General features: G+C 43.6%; 1 long non-coding RNA gene across 1 annotated transcript in view; it reads right to left on the minus strand.

Moving 5' to 3' along the window:
* Positions 1 to 200: 200 nt before the first annotated feature.
* Positions 201 to 20,051, minus strand: part of LOC146821661 (uncharacterized) — a 79,385-nt gene continuing 59,534 nt past the window's right edge. The window contains exons 3-4 of the long non-coding RNA XR_014962751.1: positions 19,418 to 19,524; positions 201 to 1,594 (exon numbers count right to left, since the gene is read on the minus strand). This is a non-coding gene — a long non-coding RNA (uncharacterized LOC146821661). The remainder of the gene's footprint in view (positions 1,595 to 19,417; positions 19,525 to 20,051) is intronic.

A 20,051-nucleotide genomic window follows, 5' to 3' on the forward strand; every position in this document is an offset into this window, starting at 1 on the left:
GGCACTCTTGGGCCAGCCAAACCGTCATATGCACTTTACATGCTCTCCACTGGACTGTAATGCACAGCACAGCCTGTGTATAGAACACTAAACAATAACAATGGTTCTGTCGGGAATTACAAATAATTTGAAAACTTGTAATTAATACATATCAATGGACATATCCCTTTGAAGGATATAAGGAGACACACAATACCGTATATGGTTCTAAAAGGTCAATCTTTAGTATAAACCATGTGATGAATCAATCGACAAATTATAAATAGCTGTCGAAAATAAAGAGACACAAAGACTGTGTATACATTTAGTGATTGGTCGTGACTGGCGACATGGTGCTGTACAAAGATAAAACAAATGACATATATTCATACATATAGACAAAACATTAGGTCATGGATGTCCACTTTTGAATACAATTAACACAACTGGATGAAGAATTCCCTTGTTTTTGTTGGGACTTTGTGTGGACGGATGCACGTAAAGAATGTCGACGTTTCGACCCTATATCTTAGTGCAGACTCATATGCATCTGTGTCGGGTCTTCATCAGGACTCAAGGAGGGGGTAGGACAGCCTGAATGAACAAAAGAAGCGTGTTTACTTTCTTCAGTGGGTCCTTTTGGGTGAGAGAAGGTCAGCCGACAAACTCGGAAACCATTCCTGGAGTAGTAAATTCTTGTATGCTTATTTAGCGATCTTCTACACCAGCCGGTGAAAGAATCTGTGTGGGTGCCGCCGTAGCGATCACTTGTGAAGCGAGAAGAGAGAAGCGAGGACGTCTGAGTACGTCTCTGCGTAGCAATGAATGGCCTGTGTGGAGAACATGCACAGGCTCCCAGTCCCTCTCTTAGCGCCGAACCACGGTGCTCAGACCAATAACAACACTGCTGTAACGCAGCATCATGATTGACTGGGAGAGCCTGGGTGCTTCCATTCTGTGCTGCCAGTGCCCAGAGAAGAGGACGGAGGAGAGGAGAGACGGTGGCGGAGTTCACTGGCATTTTCCTCTTGCTATGTGTACTGTAGAATGCAGCATACATAGAAAGAGGACAACATGAGGAGAAATAAATATATTTCTCCTAGTTACACCTCACCTCGGGAGGCGTAAGGATTTGTCCCTCCCCTAGGTTTACATGATTTTGGAAATCTGAGGCAGCATCAAATTCGATGGGTGTTGCATGGGAAAACCCACCACAATGCCCCTGGAACGCCTCCCGAGTGCAGAGTAAGGTGACACAGCGATTTGCGCTGCATTGCCTTACTCATGATTTATGAGGCCACTCAAAGCCACAAAGGGTGGATTTGGGCGGCTTCAGAAATTGGATTGAGAGCGCTGGGTCACGCATGTAACACTTTACATGATGCAAAGATGACGCAGGGCTCTCATAAATTAGCCCCATAATGAATGGAAAGTCCAGGTGTCGCTATGCTTCCTTATTCTATGCTTCCTTCTGCAGGCGCAGCTCGTATTAGTATTCTGCAGAAGCAGGCCACTTCAGTTCCTGCTGCACAGAGATGAAAATATCTCTCCCGGCTGGATAGATGGTGGCCCATCAGAAATGTGTAATTGGACGCTGGGGGAGAAATGACGAGCGCTAGGAAAGAGAAAAACATAAGTCATAGGTTACAAATTACTTGCTTTCTAGTTTTCAGATCTTAGATTCAATGTTCAGACAAGAAGATTATTTATGTGTATAGGTCATATGTACACCATCGAACCTAGCTTTTATGTAGCTTTTCAGATTACCAGGCTTTTTTGTGATAGTTTTAATTACAAATGGAATTTACATTTTTTGTTAGAAACGGTATTCATACCCTCAATATATCATAGGATATATATTATCGAACACAACTTGTTACGCCACACTGCCTCTGATGCAGCAAATGCACACAATGCAGATATCGAAAGATGATTGTTTTCACTCATTTGTTGGCACAAATGTCTGTAGCATATATTGTTTCAAGGTGCAGAATAATGAGAATATGGTATGAAACATGCTATTCATTGCCACCTCGTCTGTCTTCCTCCTCACACCCTACAAATTGAGATGAGGTTTCTACCATCCATACCTTTAACAGCTTTAGCTCACCTAGTTTTTGTTCAGAAAATCACCTTCCTGTGATATCTCTTTTTGTTTTTTCTGTTTCCCTCGTAGACAAACTTCTGTACCTGTATTCGCAGGCAGGGTGGTATGGTGAGAATGTTTTGGTATTCAGTGTTCCTTAATCCTATTGCTTCCGTATTTGCTGAAGGCGACTGACAGTCCTAATGACTGTGCCCCCTGGGCCGGACCGGCCTTTTATTCCACAAGGAGGCAAATATTTAGGGCAGAGGCAGCTCCTGGTGCCTCTGTAGCTTTCCACATGTCCCTGAGGTTATTTGCAGCAGGCAGAAGGCTTCAAGAGAGCAAGAAAAAGAGGGAGGGAGGGGGAAGGTAGAGAGAAGGTGATCAGAGAGGGAGTAGAGAGAGAAGAGAGAAGAGAGAAGGACGGAGAGAGAGAGAATGGAATGAGAGAGATTGCACGAACAGATGAAGGAAGCAGGGCTGGTTTGAGCATTATTGCCAGAGCTGCTTTGGTCCCCATTCCAGCTCGGTTGCCCCCACCAGCACATGGGTTGCTGCCTGTCACGATTATCTAGGTACACTGAGGCTCCTGGGCTGTGCATGACTGGTCCTGCTTGCTCTGCCTCTGCCTCTCAATCATGAATTTCCACCTCTTCAGTAAGGGGCTTATTTACATGCCCCTTGCACTGCCTGTACCTCACTTTTTATGATGCTCCGGTGGCGCATCTACATATCTACAGAGGCACGCAAAGCCACTTTGTGTTACTTTTCATGGCCTCGTAGATATGGTGTAAAGCAACGCACCGCAGGTGGCTGCCTTGTCTTAAACTGCGTCAGGGAGGTTACCATGGGCGTTATGGTGGGTGTTTCCAAGCAACACTCATAGGTGTTTAAACGTTCCCAGATTTACAAGGATCTGTGTTAGAAATGGGATTTCTGGTTGGCTAAGGCTTGCGCCAAAGCCAGGCAGAAACCCCCACTCTAGTCAGGGCCAGGGAGTTACACGCCAAAGATAACCCCTGCTCACCCCCATGGTAGCTTGGCACGAGCAGTCAGGCTTATTCCAGAGGCAATGTGTAAAGCGTTTGCGCAACACACACACAGCAACAACACACTAGGCACACCACAAAAGGAACTCCACACAAGGTTATATCAAAAATAGCCTTTGTATTATCATAAAACACATTAGAATAGTAATCACACAATATACACTGTGCCAACTGGCACTAGGCAATATTTACAGGGGATTATATACACCTGACAGGGCCACTTGGACCACTGTCAGAACCATCACAAAGTGAACAGACTAACTGTAGAGCATATAATAGACATAGAGCACAACCAGTAATTACTGGCAAACACTGTACTCAGCATCATCCTGTAACACAAACCATATTATGCACAGTATCACATCATGCGTGAAATACATTATGCGCCTTCCTCATAAGCCTAAACATAATAGACCATAACCTCCTAAGTCTAAACGTATTAGACAATAACATCCTAATCATAAATCACATTAGGTATAAATCACAGTGGAGAATACCTCACAAGCATAAACCACAGTATGCAGATAACCTCCTAAACATAAACCATATTAGAGGCATAAATCATGGTGCATAACTCACAGTACATAAATCACATTTCCTGCGCACCACACACATCACAGTAGGGCCTGGCATCCTAACAACCTCACAGTCCCCCTGGCCAATTTGGCCTTCTCAGAGGGCTTAAATGCCCTATGTCCCAAATGTCAGGGTGGCTGCCAATGCAGCAGAATCCATAAGTGCGCGATTGCGCTGGGGCAGAGGAGTGCATCTCACTCCTACCTCATTCAAAATGCCCCCAAAGAAATGTCAGACTAAACGTTGCAGCTGCCGCCAAGTGCCATGCAGCTGTGATGCAAAACGTGGGCCTGGGCACTCACTGTGCCCTTTGGACAAATATGCAAAAACGTTGCAGCTGCCCGCGCTGGTGCAGCGCAGCTGAGAATCAGGTAAAGGGGCCTTGGCACAACTGTGCCCTCCAAACCAATGTGCCAACCATTGTAGCTGCCCTCTATCAGGCATGGTAGCTGGGAGCAAATAACCAGCAAGCACAGGCACCTCGGCGCCCTCTGGACCCGCATTGGGGTGCTAGAAACAAAGGTGCCCATGTTGCAGCTGCCCGCTACAGCGGCGCAGCTGGGAATCAACAAAGTAAAAAGGGGCCCTGGCCCCTCTGTGCCTCTTCAGCCCCACTTGGCCTTTCTAAATCAAATTGCCCACCATCATTGGAGCGACCCGCTCTCTGGCGGGACCACTAAGGTACTCCCCCCTCGCAGCATGAAGCCCTACTCATCGGGCGGTTGGGGGGAAGTCCCCTCTCTCGCCGGTCCTTCCTCTGGACGGGCAGCAATGTGCGGGGCTCTCTTTTCTCAGGAGAGCCCTGCGAGCCAGCATCAGCATTTCTTCTACACGCGGGGCTTCCCTCAGTTCATGGGAGCCTTGCTCTGCATGTGCTGGCTTTAGACTGCTTCCTGGTTGCCTTCCACCTCTCTTCAGCTACGGGGGCAGGCGGAAATGGAGCCCGTGAGACTCCGGCACCCGTCAACGGCCCCGCCCACAGTCAGGCAAGGCCGCCTGGCTTCCTGGTCGGGCCAGCGGCTTTCTTCTCGGCCAAAGTGTGGGGTGGGCATCCGCTCGTAACGGCACATAACTCTGGGTGGTCACCCATTCTACATAAAAGCATAAGCGGGGTGGCGACCCGCATATTAAAATATCAAATAAGCGGGGTGGGCACCTGCGAAGATAAAGAAAAATGCGGGGTGGGCACCCGCTGCTCAGACATCACAGCAGAATCACTGCGATGGGGATTCCCTCTCAAAGGGGCTGCAGCTCAGCGCTGCGCAGCCCCTGCTGTCCTCCTTCTTAGGGCAATAAAAAGAAAGCACTCACGAGGTGCTAGAAGCAGGAGTCCTGTATTTAAAAGGAATGAATCCAAGCCAAAGTTCCTCCAGGTCCATGGGGCATAGCTGGGCCCAGGGAGGCCAGCACACAGGGCCCTCCAGCAGGGAGGGAAGCCCCAATGGCCGTTCCTCCTGGCCCCCAGCAGCGGCACGCCCCCCAAGTCAGAAACAGCACCAAAGCACATAACAGAACCAACAAACATTTACCCCTGCCAAGGAAGCCACCATTATGGACCCCCAAGATATGTCTCCTGCAGGAGAATGAGATGTGTATCTTCCCTCGCTAGGAATGTCGAAACCACTCACTTTTCCAGTCGAGTGTCTGACCCATTCACATTCCACATTAAGAAATGATCCTTTTCTTTGCACCCACCTTTCCCATGTCAAATGCAACTTAGGTTTAGAGGTTTAGAACTTTTACCCATCATCCCTGTTCTACTTTTTTCCCCAAGTTTGGCTTTTCTGAGACTTTTTCCCTCTACCTTCAAACTGTCCCATCCCACCCGCTGCCTCAAGCTGCAAGTGTGAGACAACCCGCCTCCTCAATGCTTGAGATCTCGGTTGCCCTCCAATACACTCAAACCTGTGTAATTATTCTGACCTGCCAACTTAAGGTCTGTTACATACTACTAACTGCCGAAAGGCCTTTATGGTCTTGTTCTCATGCAGCTGACTTCCACCGACAGTTCTCGCCCTCCACACCACCCACAACCCACCAAGAAGTAATTCCCAGGCAACCTTTGTTATGGTCATCCCAGAGACTCGAGTTCTCCTCCACCTTTGGCCACAGACTGTTTATGTCTTTCACTGCCTTTGTCTCCGTCTAGATGCTGTCTCTTGTGTTGGTAGAAATCATAGATCCCTTGTTTCTCTTGGCTACCACATGTCTCCAAATTTCCAGCCACTCCCCTATTTCCCCTAGGGAGTTAAAAAAACACAATCTCATAATTTTGTTGGAATGATAATTTCGTGCTGAGTGAATTAATGAATGAAAAGATATTTGTAGGGCGCAACTTCCTGGCGTTTGCGGAAGTTAGGTAGGATTGGTATTACAGCTCACCAAACAGAACTGTCTTCAGCTGTGCCTTGAACAAGCTTTCACTAGAGATGGAACGGGGGGAGGTGGGACAGCATTCCAGAGACTGGGGGCTAGAAACAAGAAAGACCTGCTTCCAGATCTCGCCTTGCGAAATTTAGGGATGCATAATAGATTGAGGTTTGATGAGCGAAGTGCCCTTGCAGGAGAATAATGTTTGAGTGTGTCTTGAATATAGCAGGGACCCTGATGGACCCTGATGGTGAAGTACTCTGTGTGTGATCATAAAAGTTTTAAATGTGATCCTAGATTTAATTGGTAACCAGTGGAGATCTTTTAGCCCTTGTCTGATAGATTGGCATTTGGGGATGTTCAAAATTAGCCTAGCTGCAGCATTTTCTATGGCTTGAAGTCGAGACAGCAGAATCTGGGGAGCATCCAAATAGAGCACGTTATCATAGTCCTATCTGGAGGTGATTAGCGCTTGTACAATCCCTTTGTGGGTGTCTGGGGGACGATATTAAAGGATTTCCTCAAGAATAGAAGCAGTCCGAAGCAACTAGCAGCAGTAGCCTTAACGTGTGGTTTGAAGGAAAGGTCCATGTCAATTTAAACCCCCAGATTCCTAACTACTGAGTAAGGAGAGGTAGCCCTAAATCAGAGGGCTGGGGTTGCATTGCTTCAAAAGGGGAGGAAGAGCCAAACATCAACATTTCGAATTTCTCAGAATTGAGTTGAAGACAGCTGTTAGGCATCCATTGAGCAATGGACGGAAGACATCCCTAAAAATCCCCAATTACAATTTCAGTGAGTTGCTGAATGGCTAACATAAGTTGTCTATTGTCGGTGTATGAAACAATATTCAAACCCCAAGTTTGTGCAAATAAAGCTAACGGGCCAGATAGATGTTAAAAAGGGTAGTGATTAATGATGATCCTAGAGGAATACCACAGCTTATGGCTCTAAACTAGGAGTAGAAGGGAGAGAGGAATACCACCTGTTGTCTAGATAGGAGCAGAGCCATTTAAGAGAACTGCCTGTGATTCCCGCCTGCTCTAGTCTTTGAAAAAGGATCTTGTTGGACACAGTGTCGAAAGCGGAGGAGAGGTCTAATAAAATGACCACTGCTTTCTGCCCAAAGTCAAGATTGACCCTGATATAATCAGTGACTCCGAGCAGGGCTAATTCCATGCTGAAGCCTGCACAGAAGCCTGACTTGGTGGGATGTAGAATCTTATTCTTCTCCACAAACCTTATGAACTGATGGTTCACCAGGGATTCTAACATTTTTTCAAGATGTGGAAAGAGAGAGATGGGCCTATAATAACTCAAAGTGCATGGATCGGCATTTGACTTTTTTAGAAGAGGAACCACCAATGCCGTTTTCCAAATAGGAGGCACGTTGCCGCATTCCAAAGACAGGTTAAATGGAGTGTTGATTTGAAAATTGATGGCATGGGCCGCTTTGGTGAGCTTAAAGTGGGGACAGTGATCAAGTTGCGAGCTGGATTAGATTTGATGGATTATAAAATCCGAGTCAGCTAATGAAATTAGTTTGAATGACTCAAGCTGCTGCACCGTCTTGTCTGTAGAGGCGGTGGTGGCGATCTCAGTACTGTGGGGGGCCAGTCTGGCTGCTAAAGTTGGAGTATATTTTGTCCACTTTAGTATGGGAGAATAAGAATAGGCCCTCTGCCAGAGACTTGGAAATGGGGATACTTTGTTTGATGGCATCTGGCTGCAAAAATGATTTAACAATTTTGACGACCGTTATAGGGGCGTGTTCGACTGCTGCAATTTGCGTAGAAAAGAAAGCAATTTTAGCTTTTTTAATATTTCTACAGGACTGTTTGAGGGCAGTGATATACATCCACGTGTCCTCAGTGACATAGTTCTTCCAACCCTTTATTTCCAATTGTTTGCATTTAAGATTTTCTTCCTGAAGAGTAGGTGTGAACCACTTAGCTGACGGTGCAGTTCGCTAACTAGAAGACGTTTTAGAAGGGTTCAGGTTATCAAAGCCTTGTGCTACGGGATTTTTGAAGAAAGTGATACCACCCTCCATCATCTCCGAAGTGCCAGCCTCAATCTGAAAGAACAGATATGATAGGCTGGACTCATGGATATTCCCTCAGGGCCGGCCTGGAGATGCTTTTGTATTTGGTCCGAACGGGCAAAATAGAGGGGTACCTGAACAGGCACTAGGAAAGGGTCATTCCAGATCAATGGAATGGGGGAATCAACTGTAAGTGAGGCATAATGAGAAAATATCAGATACAGGGTGTGTCCACCCCTCTGGGTGGCGCCTGCTACCAATGGAGGGAGGTTGAGATCACAAAACGCCTCTTTAAACTGCTCTGCTAATCTGCAGTATGAGTCATCTATGTGAAGATTGAAGTCTCCCAGTACTACAAAATTGGAAAATTGTAGGTAGAGCGGGGGTGAAGGGATTGATAAGTGCATCAAAAGAAGAAGAAGAGGCTTTGGGAGGACGATAGAAGAAGGTACCAGAGAGGGAAAGTTTGGAGATACCTGTAGGGAGAAGACCAGTCCCTTGATAAGGTCTACTCCATCAAGCTTAGAGAAAGTGCTGGTGAATTTGGAGCAGTAAATGATGGCAATCTCATCACCCACACAGAAGGAACGATCGATGTGGGTGATTGAGTAACCCTCCGCTATGGCCAAGGCGATGCCAGGGGCTTAGTTGGCATTAAGCCAAGTTTCCGTTAAGAAAAGGATGTCCCAGTAGTTGTCTTTTAACAGGTCTCAAATGTAAGTTTTATGCTTAAGGAGTGATCTTACATTAATTAAGCCATTGTGTGGTTTCCTGTGGTTGAGGGGAGCAGATCTCTTGCCATTCTTTTCCTTGAGGTAACGCAGAGAGGCTCAGGGCATCACCAGGGACTAAACAGGAAGTTGGCCAGTTGTATTTGCAAGTAGAGCAGTAGGATGACAGGCTGGCCTGCTGTGCGCAAAAAAAGCAATATGACATAATGCTGGGAATGGAAGGCCAGTAAGGCTTCCTTACTGTAGTGTAGTCTGTAATGCTGGAAGTCCCATTTACAAAGCTCTAGTTTGACCCTATGAAAGGAGCTTCTTCTTGATTGAACTTCCTCGGTGTAATCTAGGAATGGTATTATAGTTTGATTTTCAAATCGAAACCGGGCATTTAGACGGGCTGCTCTCAATATAGTGCTACAGTCTCTATATTTAAAAAATCATGTGATTATAAGCCTAGGTCAGGCCCTGGGTTTTGGCACAATCCTGGTATCCTGTGGAGTCTTTCGATTATGAAGTTGATGGAGAGATCTCGAGTCTTCACTGTTGTTAGTATAAAGTTCTGTACAAAGTGTTTTGTATTTTTGCCTTCCACCTTTTCTAGGAATCCCACCAATCTGATGTTATTCTGCTGAGATCTACCCACATCATCTTTTGCTCATAGACGGAGTTGTTTTGTGTAATCCTTGAGAAAGTTGACTTTACTTTACAATGTTTTAATGGTGTAGGCAGCTCTCGAAGAAAGTTTATTTATGTCAGTTGAGATCAACTTAATATCTATTGGCACAGTATCAACCTTACATTCAAGGGCGACCTTGTGTCCTTAATTGCAAACAGCAGTTTCTTAAGTGATGTCTTCTCTTCATACATAGCCATCTGTCTGGATTCCATTGAACGCTCCATGCCTTCTCTCAATGTGCCACCTCTAAACGCATATTTATCAAGCCTGTTGACCGGGGGCACCGTGGTGTGGAGAGGTGGGAAGGCAGCGTGCAGGCTCCTTAATGAGAAATTTCCAAAAGGTGGAAAGGCAGTGAGAAGGTGGCCCAAGTGCTACTTGCAGGGACCATCTAGGTGGGACACAAATGCAAGAACTACCCACCACGAACTTATCATAATCAGCTCTGTAGTGCACTTATATTCATTGCCACATGATTGTTGATGCTTTCCCTAAAGCACTACTATAAACAGTTGTAAATTGTGTCGGTAAATTTGGAACAGTGGAAAAGTAGGGGGCACTGGCCTCTTATAATATAGAACTGAAGCATGAGCACTGCTACATTTGAGCTGTGACTTACAGTATTATAGCCCATCTTGGGCCCCTAGAACAAGGGGTTTTCTAAATTCCTTCCCCCTCCATGGGACCAGCAGACTTCATTTGCGCAGCATGAAGAGGATGGACATTGCGTACAAAGTCTCTGCCTCTGATGAATCATTTCTCTGCCTTTCTGTGCATCGGAGTGCACCATCCTGCTCCAGAAGTGGAGTGGGGTAGGTTTGGATAGAGTGGAGTGGGGTTGATTGGAGTCGATTGGAGTAGAGTGGAGTGGGGTAGATTGGGGTGTAGAGGAGTGGAGTGGGGTACATTGAGATACATTGGAGTGTGGTGGGGTAGATTGGAGTGGTGTGGATTGGGGTGCATTGGTGTAGATTACAGCATGGTATATTGGGGTAGACTGGAGTGGAGTGTGGTAGATTGGAGTGCAGTGGGGTAGGTTGGAGTGGAATGGAGTGAAGTGGGGTAGATTGGAGTGAGGTTGGGTAGATTGCAGTAAATTGGAGTGGAGTGGGGTGAAGTGGGGTAGATTGGAGTAGAGTTGGGTAGGTTGTAGTAGATTGGGGTAGAGTGGAGTAGATTTGGGTAGATTTGGATAGATTGGGATAGGTTGGACTGGATTGGGGTCGATTTTAGTGGAGTAGGGACAAAGCTGAAGTACTTTAAACCGGCACATACTTTGTATGTGCCGAGAAGAGATGGAATATACATGAGACTGAGGGCACAGGTTTTAAGTAGAAATGGATTAACTACAGTACTGCCCAAAACTGAGACAGTATAAAAAGCCAACAAGCGCAGCCTAAAAACACATGCAGTAACACAGACTGCTTTAAGAGTCTGTGGCATTTGTTTCTTAGTGTAAAAGGAAGTACTGAATTCAAAGGAAATTCAGGCAAAATCAAACAAACAAGCCTGCACTTTATACAAGGAATGGGATGTAAGTTAAAAGCAACTCAATGGTGTTGGTAAAAGGAAGCGTGGAACAGTAAAACAAAGTCACAAACTGCTTCAAGAGTTATTGGCATATGCTTGTTGTTGGAAAAGGAATTGCACAAGTCCAACAAAGAAAACAAAATATAGAAAAAAAATGCAGGGCAGATCAAAATGGAAAAAAAGTTAACCGAATCCCAGCGGATGAACAGCAGAAGGACACATATAAACAAAATTAGTTAATACTTGGTCCATGCTCCGGACAAATGAAAGAAAGTGATCTGTGACAAATGGTGGCCAATAAGGAGGCAGCTAAGAAGTATTGGAATTAAGACAACAAATGGTAAGTAATTGAAGGGCTCCAAGACATTTACTGTATACCATACCCCGTGCAGCAATAGCACACACAACTGTTAGGCGAGACCTAAAAAGTGGTTTTTATCTTGCTTTTTACTACTAATTAAATTCGTAAATATGAGGAGTGACTAAACACTGTTAGTTTGTTTGGGAACAGAACTCTATCCAACAAACAGGTCGTTGATGTTCTGCATTTGCATGGAGATTTGACAGATAATCAAGTTAATTTTTACCAACTACAGGATATACACAATACCCATCACAGAAATGAAAGATAGGAAATTGTTATATGACAGCACAAAGTGAAAAGAAAGAATTTGTGTATTGTGTTTACGAACAATTAATATCCAACTGAGGGTTGTACAACATTCTATGATAAAAACAATCATTTTTCCGCACAGTGACTATGGTTGAAATGCATTGTGGTTAACTTGGAAGCATTATGCATAGGATTTGGAGCTGTCTGGCAGCCTAAGATTTTGCTCCTGGAATATGTATGGCTATCAGCAGTGTGTAAAGGCAGGAACATTTCAGTATCTTTTAAATGAATACCATGTTATCTCTCTGCAGGAGACATGACTGTGAGAGAATCTAAATGTTAATCAGGGCATGCTCAGGGAAAGATTATGTGGAGGCCTGGTTATGGTGATTTCAGCAAGGATAATAAGGAAGATATGAAGGTCATAGTCAGAAAGTACGTGGTCATAAATAAGGGTTGCTGAGGTACAGGTAGACAAAGGTCAAAATAGAATATTAATCTTAGTAAATATATATCTCCACAAGGAGAAAAAGGCTAATAAGACCTTTTTTTGAAAACTTGAAACCTTGCTAACTATGCTGAGATCTGAATACACAAGAGGTATCCTGATCACAGCGGGAGATTTGAATTAAAAAATGAGCAGTTACAAGCAGATGAATCACTAAATGATATCCGTGAAATTTGTAATTTTCCAAATGCAAATCTTCAACAGTCTTGCCTTCAAATGAGTCAAGTAATATATGTGACTGGTTGTGTCAAAATGGATTAATCAATATAAATGGACGATTTGAACAAGACAACCTGACAGAGAGACCTTTAGATTTGGATCCCACCACTGCCTTAATTCCTTATAATCTATTTAAACTTGTTATGTTGATATAATGTAGCATGAAGAATATGAACATTAGATATTACAGGGTAAACTCATTTTAAAAGAAGCTGAATTAGGGAAATATTTCTTGCCATTAGACATTGATATTCCCTTGAGACTAAATATTCATCTTGGTCCAAAACAACTCTAGGTTTTTATTGTTTTATGATCCGAGTAATAATTTTTTCTATAAACAAATGAGTCTGGTTTACCTCCTTAACTTAAAAACATGCGTGCTTGCTTATGTTCATTCTTGAGTACAGCTGGGAAGGTGAGGAATACATATTTTACTAACCATACCCAGGGGTGGTTTGCTTGTAAATGTAGAGAGCATAAGACAGCTGTTAAGAAATTACAGCTTTTTCCTAGGAAAGTTTGTAAACTCAGACAGATTTTGGGGTTGTAAAAGTCAATGTAAGAATCTTTTCAGAAATGAGAAAGAGAGTTTTTTACAATAACAAATGGAACAAAATGTTGGAGATTATCCAGTTGAGAGATCAGAACAAATCCCATGGACTAGTGAATAATATATTTGACGCTCATGCCTTTGCACCATTCCATATGATATCAGGAGAGGATTGAGTCCTATACTTGCAAATCTATATGGCTCTGCTCCACTTACTGTACAGGAAAATAAGCTATTGCAGACATATTCAAGCTATTTACAGTGAAGCAGATTAAAGAGACAATATCTGGGTTTACCTGGTGCCTCTTGTACAAAGGAGAAGGAAGTGGACTCCAAAGGTCATTGGCTGACCGCCTGGCTAGAAGCTACCTTTTCTGCCTCTGCTGGATTAGTCTTGACACCTAAAGTGTTGATGTCCCGAAGGTCCTAGGCCATTGACAGATGTCAGAGTGTACACCTCCTAACATTTCCTGAAACTTGAGACTTAGAAACATTTTGGCTTCACAAACCTCTAGAGGACCGATCCAATAAAGGTGCTCTACACCTGGTTTAAGGTGTTCTATACCTTTAATAGTTTGCCTTAACTTGAACCTAAATGTGGGTCAATTGTTCACAGATGACCGTGCTCAGGCCCTAATGCTTTTTAGACTATTTTTATAATGAAACTTTAAAAATTCATAACTCAGATTTCTCTTTTTTGATTTTTGTTGTTTTGATGTCATTTCATTTATTAAAACATACTCTATTTTTCTAAATCGGTTTCGGAATTTTTCTTGTGCTGTGTTTTGACTTGATTACAGTTTTGGTACTGTATAAAATACTATACACATTGCTTTTAAGTTAAGCCTATCTGCTCTGTGCCACAGCTACCAGGGGGTGAGCTAAGGTTTATTTAGTCACTTCAAGTCAACTCTAAAACGCTACCATTAGGATATATGGAACACCAAGATCAAAGCTCTTGTAGTTTGCATCAATGCCAGCACTAACAAAAGCAAGGAAATCTTTGCCATCATCAAAGATTTGACATTGCCTCCTGCCGCCTCCAGCAACATCAGTCCCTCACAAGACCTTTGTAATAAGCTCTCAGAATTCCTTTAGAGCAAATTCACATTTGTATATACAGTAGCTTCAACACTTCACCTTACCACATTACTGTTGCAACTCAACTTTGTATCACGGCTGATGAACCAACTCTAACCTCCTAGCCTGCCATCACCACAGTTGAAACCACTGCTACCATGATGACCATTCACTCGGAGGCTCAATTTGACCCATGCCCCTCCCATCCCTTCACCAAAGAACTCCTACTGTTCAGTGAAGTACCCCATCCTCAACGCCTCCATCAACTCAGTCACATTCCCAGACACCTGGGAACATTCCAGCATCATGCCCCTTCTCATAAAACCATCTACTGACCCAGCCACGCTTTCCAAGCTTTCCAACTACAGACCCATCTCCCTTGTACCATACCCAGCAAAGGTCATAGAGAAACTAATCAACTGATGCCTCACTGAAACAGGTCCCAGGATGCTTGTTTCCGGTCCAGGGAAGACATGGCTTGGCAGTTCGGGCTGGACTGTTCCCATGAGGCACAGGGTCAGACTGATTTGCATATGGCCATGTCTGAACTGGGGTGGTGGAGTGAGCTAAAGAATGATGATGGATTAAACCCAGATCAGTTGACTGGGGGTGAGTGTTTGATTTGCTCAAACGCTCTGTCCATCATCCCCTTTGGTATCGCTTTGTTCGCCCTAATTTGGCATGGTATGCCCAGACGTGGGTCCCTTGCTCACTTTGCCACTGGATTCAAGATAGCCTGGCTGATGAGGGTTGTGAACCCGAAACCGGTCCCAGGATGCTTGTTTCCGGTCCAGGGAAGACATGGCTTGGCAGTTCGGGCTGGACTGTTCCCATGAGGCACAGGGTCAGACTGATTTGCATATGGCCATGTCTGAACTGGGGTGGTGGAGTGAGCTAAAGAATGATGATGGATTAAACCCAGATCAGGTGACTGGGGGTGAGTGATTTGCTCAAACGCTCTGTCCATCATCCCCTTTGGTATCGCTTTGTTCGCCCTAAGTTGGCATGGTATGCCCAGACGTGGGTCCCTTGCTCACTTTGCCACTGGATTCAAGATAGCCTGGCTGATGAGGGTTGTGAGCCCGAAACAGTCCCAGGATCCTTTATTCCGGTCCTGGGAAGACTTGGCTTGGCAGTTTGGGCTGGACTGTTCCCATGAGGCACAGGGTCAGACTGATTTGCATATGGCCATGTCTGAACTGGGGTGGTGGAGTGAGCTAAAGAATGATGATGGATTAAACTCAGATCAGTTGACTGGGGGTGAGTGTTTGATTTGCTCAAACGCTCTGTCCATCATCCCTTTTGGTATCGCTTTGTTCGCCCTAAGTTGGCATGGTATGCCCAGACGTGGGTCCCTTGCTCACTTTGCCACTGGATTCAAGAAAGCCTGGCTGAAGAGGGTTGTGAACCCGAAACCGTTCCCAGGATGCTTGTTTCTGGTTCAGGGAAGACATGGCTTGGCAGTTCGGGCTGGACTGTTCCCATGAGGCACAGGGTCAGACTGATTTGCTTATGGCCATGTCTGAACTGGGGTGGTGGAGTGAGCTAAAGAATGATGATGGATTAAACCCAGATCAGTCGACTGGGGGTGAGTGTTTGATTTGCTCAAATGCTCCGTCCATCATCCCCTTTGGTATCACTGACCACCTCAGCAGCCACCAGCACCTCGATGCCACACATTCTGGATTCAGACCCAACCACAGTACCGAAACAGTACTCATTGCAGACCCAGACAGGATCCACATAATCCTTGACAGAGGAAACACAGCAGCCCTAATTCTCCTGGACCTCTTTGCAGCACTTTACATGGTCTCATAGTCCATTCTCATCAGGCGCTTGCACAAGATTGGCATCCAAGGACTGGCTCTCTGCTAGATCTGATCCTTCTTAACGGATAGAACAAAAGCTGTCAGCCTGGCACGTTATTCCTCGGAAGCTAGCAAACTCATCTGTGGACTGCCTCGAGGCTTATCGCTCAGTCCCACCCACTTCAATTCACACATAATCCCTCTGGCCAATGTCATCCTTGCACATGACATCCACATCCTCTCCTACACAGATGGAATACAACTCATACTTTTCCTCTTGGACAAGACCCGAATAGTATAAACAAGATTGTTGTTTGTTTCTTGCATGGGCCATTTGCGTTTTTCCTATGTTTGCCTGGTTGTGCACGCTGTAGGTCGCTTTTATTTTTGCACATGTTAATACATAGCGTGCTTGTTTTTATGCCACATTGTATTTTCACACAGAACCTGCACATGTTTTTGTATTTTATTCCTTTCCTGGGATTTATTCTGAACACACTAGACAAGGTCAAGCAACAATGACCCTTGTTATTCTCTCTGGTCAAACACTAGCACCTAGACATGACAAGAGAATGTAGCTGCTGTTTGTGAACACAGATCTTGTCATATAACTGAGGACAGAAATTCTAAAAAAACACACAGAGAGAAGGTCCTGAGGCAAGAATGCTAGGTAACGGGTTCCACCACTACTCCCAGAGATCTTTTATATATAATCATTTAGCTTTTGTAGAAAAGGAGGATGTTTAGTCTAATCAGTTTTATAGCATTACAGGGCTTTTTATGATATATGATCCAATATTTATGCTAATGATATTTTTGGTATGCATTTGTTTTCTAATTCTGGCAAAAATACTGCATATTTGGGCACAATAGTTTAAATAAATATTAAACACTTCCTTCGTGTCTCTTGTTTAACTTATGGTGAACAAGTGCAAGTGAGAAAGCGAAAGTGTGTGTCTTGTTACCGCGATCCCTGAGAGGGTTGTGTTCTGGGGTGGGCTCACATGTTTTTCTGGAAAGGTTAGCAGGGTAAGTGAGGCACTATAGCTAGTCTAACGCGGGCTCATAGATACTGAGGTGGTATGTTGACACAGTCCCTACATGCTGATGTTCTATGGTCCCAAACATAGCTCTGTTCCTGAACAGAATCCCAGTAACAAGTTCACCGGTTATATGACTGAAGTCGCTAAGTGGATGAAAGCCAACTGCCTCAAGCTCAACACGAACAAGACAGAAGTAGTGATATTCAGCAAGAACACCTCACCATGGAATTCCAACTTGTAGCCGGCTGAACTCAGACCCACACTCACACCCAGATCCTATGCCAGGAACCTTGGAATATTCACCCACAGCAAACTGGACATGACTGCACAAGTCAACGCCGTCACTGCATCCTGCTTCCACACCCTGAAGATGCTGAGGAAGATCTTGCATTGGCTTGCCAGCAACACTAGAAAAATTGTCACTCATGCCCTAGTCACTAGCAAGTTGGACTATGAGAACACCCTCTATGCTGAGTATCAGAAGTAATATGGAAACATTAGAAGCACCAGTTGAAAATTAAATGTAAATTCGGAACAAAGGGCCCCATTTTTTGGACCAGTTGTGGGAGCTATAATCATTTAGGTCAAGATGACAATTAATTAATATGTGCTGCTGCTATGTGATATGTCAAGAAGGTGAGATTGACAATCGCCTGTTACCTTAATGTAATGAATACATTGATTTGTAAGATTTATTTATGTATGGGAAGAGTAACTTATATAAAAATGATGTTCCAATATGGGGCCTACTACTTATCTGCTATCATGAACACATACGAAAGGGTGTCTGAATTTGACTCTTTATTATAAAAGCGAGGAGTTGCTACAGCACATGTGTAATATGTAAATCAGTGAGGGGAGAGTTATTGAGGTGTCACTGCTGGTATAATGTTAATTGGTAGATGCGTGGCTCTAATGCTTGGTTTAATACGAGGGTGTGTGGAACCACTCCAAGATTACGCTTACTCTATACGTGGTAGCGTGGGCTCGGTTGGAAGGTTGGTGGCATTGTGATGACACATCTGTGACGTGTATAAAAGGTGAGGTGTAGGTAATAGAGTCCTTGATGCCGGCATTATAAGTAAACGGTTATGGAATTTTGAGTGAGCATTCAGCACCACTAGAGAACTAGTAAGTTTGAAGATTGATTAAGCGTCATGTTTAAGGCAATCTAAATTAAAAGGAGAGCAATAGATGCTACGTAGAGGGGAAAAGTGGTGTATGAGGCATATAATACAGATCATAAATGACGACACTACATAAACATTAATTTGCTTTAAAAAGGTACACAGATAATTGTAGTAAATAGATTAAAATATAGGTTAAAAAAGAGAAATCTGCAGATAACTATAATTTACAGATTAAAAGTGATATTAATATATCTCATATGACATGCTTTCACAAGCATTCAAGCATATTCCAACTACTGTATATTCCATACATATCTTAAGTCTACTAAAATTGGTACAATAAAACTATGACATCAATCCTCCCACCCACATTTACCCCTAAATCAAAGCAGTCATAAATAAAGTGTCAAAATATTCCTCATGGACAAGTATATCACAGTAGTACTCATTGTCCCCCAATTTATCAGTATTAAACTAAATTTCCCTTCCCTTACCCACAAGGACTCAGGGAGCTATTCAATGAATCTGTTTCTGCTTACGGGGCCAATAAACTATCCACCAGCTGTTCCCATTCTTTAACCCTTTTTAATTTTCCCTCATCCTCCTTTTATCTCACAGCACTCTCCAAACTTGCCCATTCAACCATTTTTTTACGCCATCTAGTAATTTAAGGGCCATGCACTGATTTCCAGTGCATAGTCAATTCTTGTTTTGCCAAAATGAAACCTAAGTCAGTAAATCTAGTAGTAGTTTTCTTATTTTTAGGATGAGGGTATTCCCCTAGGAGGCAGACCAAGGGTGTGCAAGAAATATCACACAAGGTTATTCCATTAATATGTTCTATTCTACTTCTACTATTCTACTTCCTTCCAGAAACCTGCTAATTAAGGGCATGACCATACCATGTGGTTCACTTCTGGCCCCCCCCACATCTAGGGCATTATTCAGCAGCAGTCACATAGAACTTGTTAATCCTGCCAGGTGTAAGATAAGCATTATGCAGGATATAGAAATTAATTAATTTGAACCTAGCATTTCTAGAAACCGCTGTTATATGTGCTACAATCCTATCCAAGTCCAAATCATTAATTTGGAGCTGTAAGTCTCTCTCCCATTTTATTTTTAACACAGCAAGAGGAGAAAGAATATTTGCATGAATCGCACAATATAAATATACGCCACAGCTCTTACACACCCTGTTGCTGTATAGAGCTGTTGACACATCTGATGTGTGGTAGGTTCAGCATCTCGATTTCTCCATTAATTCCATATTGTTGCAAACAATTACCTGTGTGATAAGAATTATCCTCTAGTTATGCTAAATTCTTCAGCCAAGTCTTCAAACCTAAGCAATACTCCATCCCGATATAGCTCTCCAACATTGTGAACCCCAAAGGTAATCCATCTTTAAATCCCTGCTAATGCCCCTACCTGAGCCACTATTTTCATCCTATTTAATGGCATATCAGGTGAATAGCTGGACTCGGGTTTGCTTCAGTATCACTGGGAGCTCTTGAGAAATTGCTGGCAGTCTCCGCCTAGGAAGCAAAAAGGCTTTCAATAAGTCCTACAAATCAGGCAGTGAGCCAACAACACCTTACCCAGGTTTCATTTGACAGTAAACCCAACTATTTAACCATTGCAGTTGAGCTGTCAGATAATAAGATTCAAGGTCAGGAGTTTTTCAAGTGGTGAATGAAGAAGGGATTGATTGGGAGACATATCATTCTGTTTGCAGTGTGTGGAATGGTCTAATATGGCATAACGTAGTAGGACATTAGCTATGAAATGTGATTGTACTTAAGATAATAGTAGGCCCTTTGTTTTTATCAACAGTTTGAATATGAATGTATACCATATGAATTTCTGAAGCATTGTTTTGCCAGTGAAATTTCAAGCATAATGACTGTAATTAACATTTAATAAGAATGTTAGGAATAATTAACACAATAAAAGAAAAAAAGTCTATGAAGATAAGACATGGAAAATTGTGTATTTTGAATTATGGAACTTAAAGTGATTCTTAAGATATAAGTGATGAGAATTGGCTAGAAAATGTATAACC

This window comes from Triturus cristatus, chromosome 6 (assembly GCF_964204655.1).
Source record: "Triturus cristatus chromosome 6, aTriCri1.1, whole genome shotgun sequence".
Classification (NCBI taxonomy): domain Eukaryota; kingdom Metazoa; phylum Chordata; class Amphibia; order Caudata; family Salamandridae; genus Triturus; species Triturus cristatus.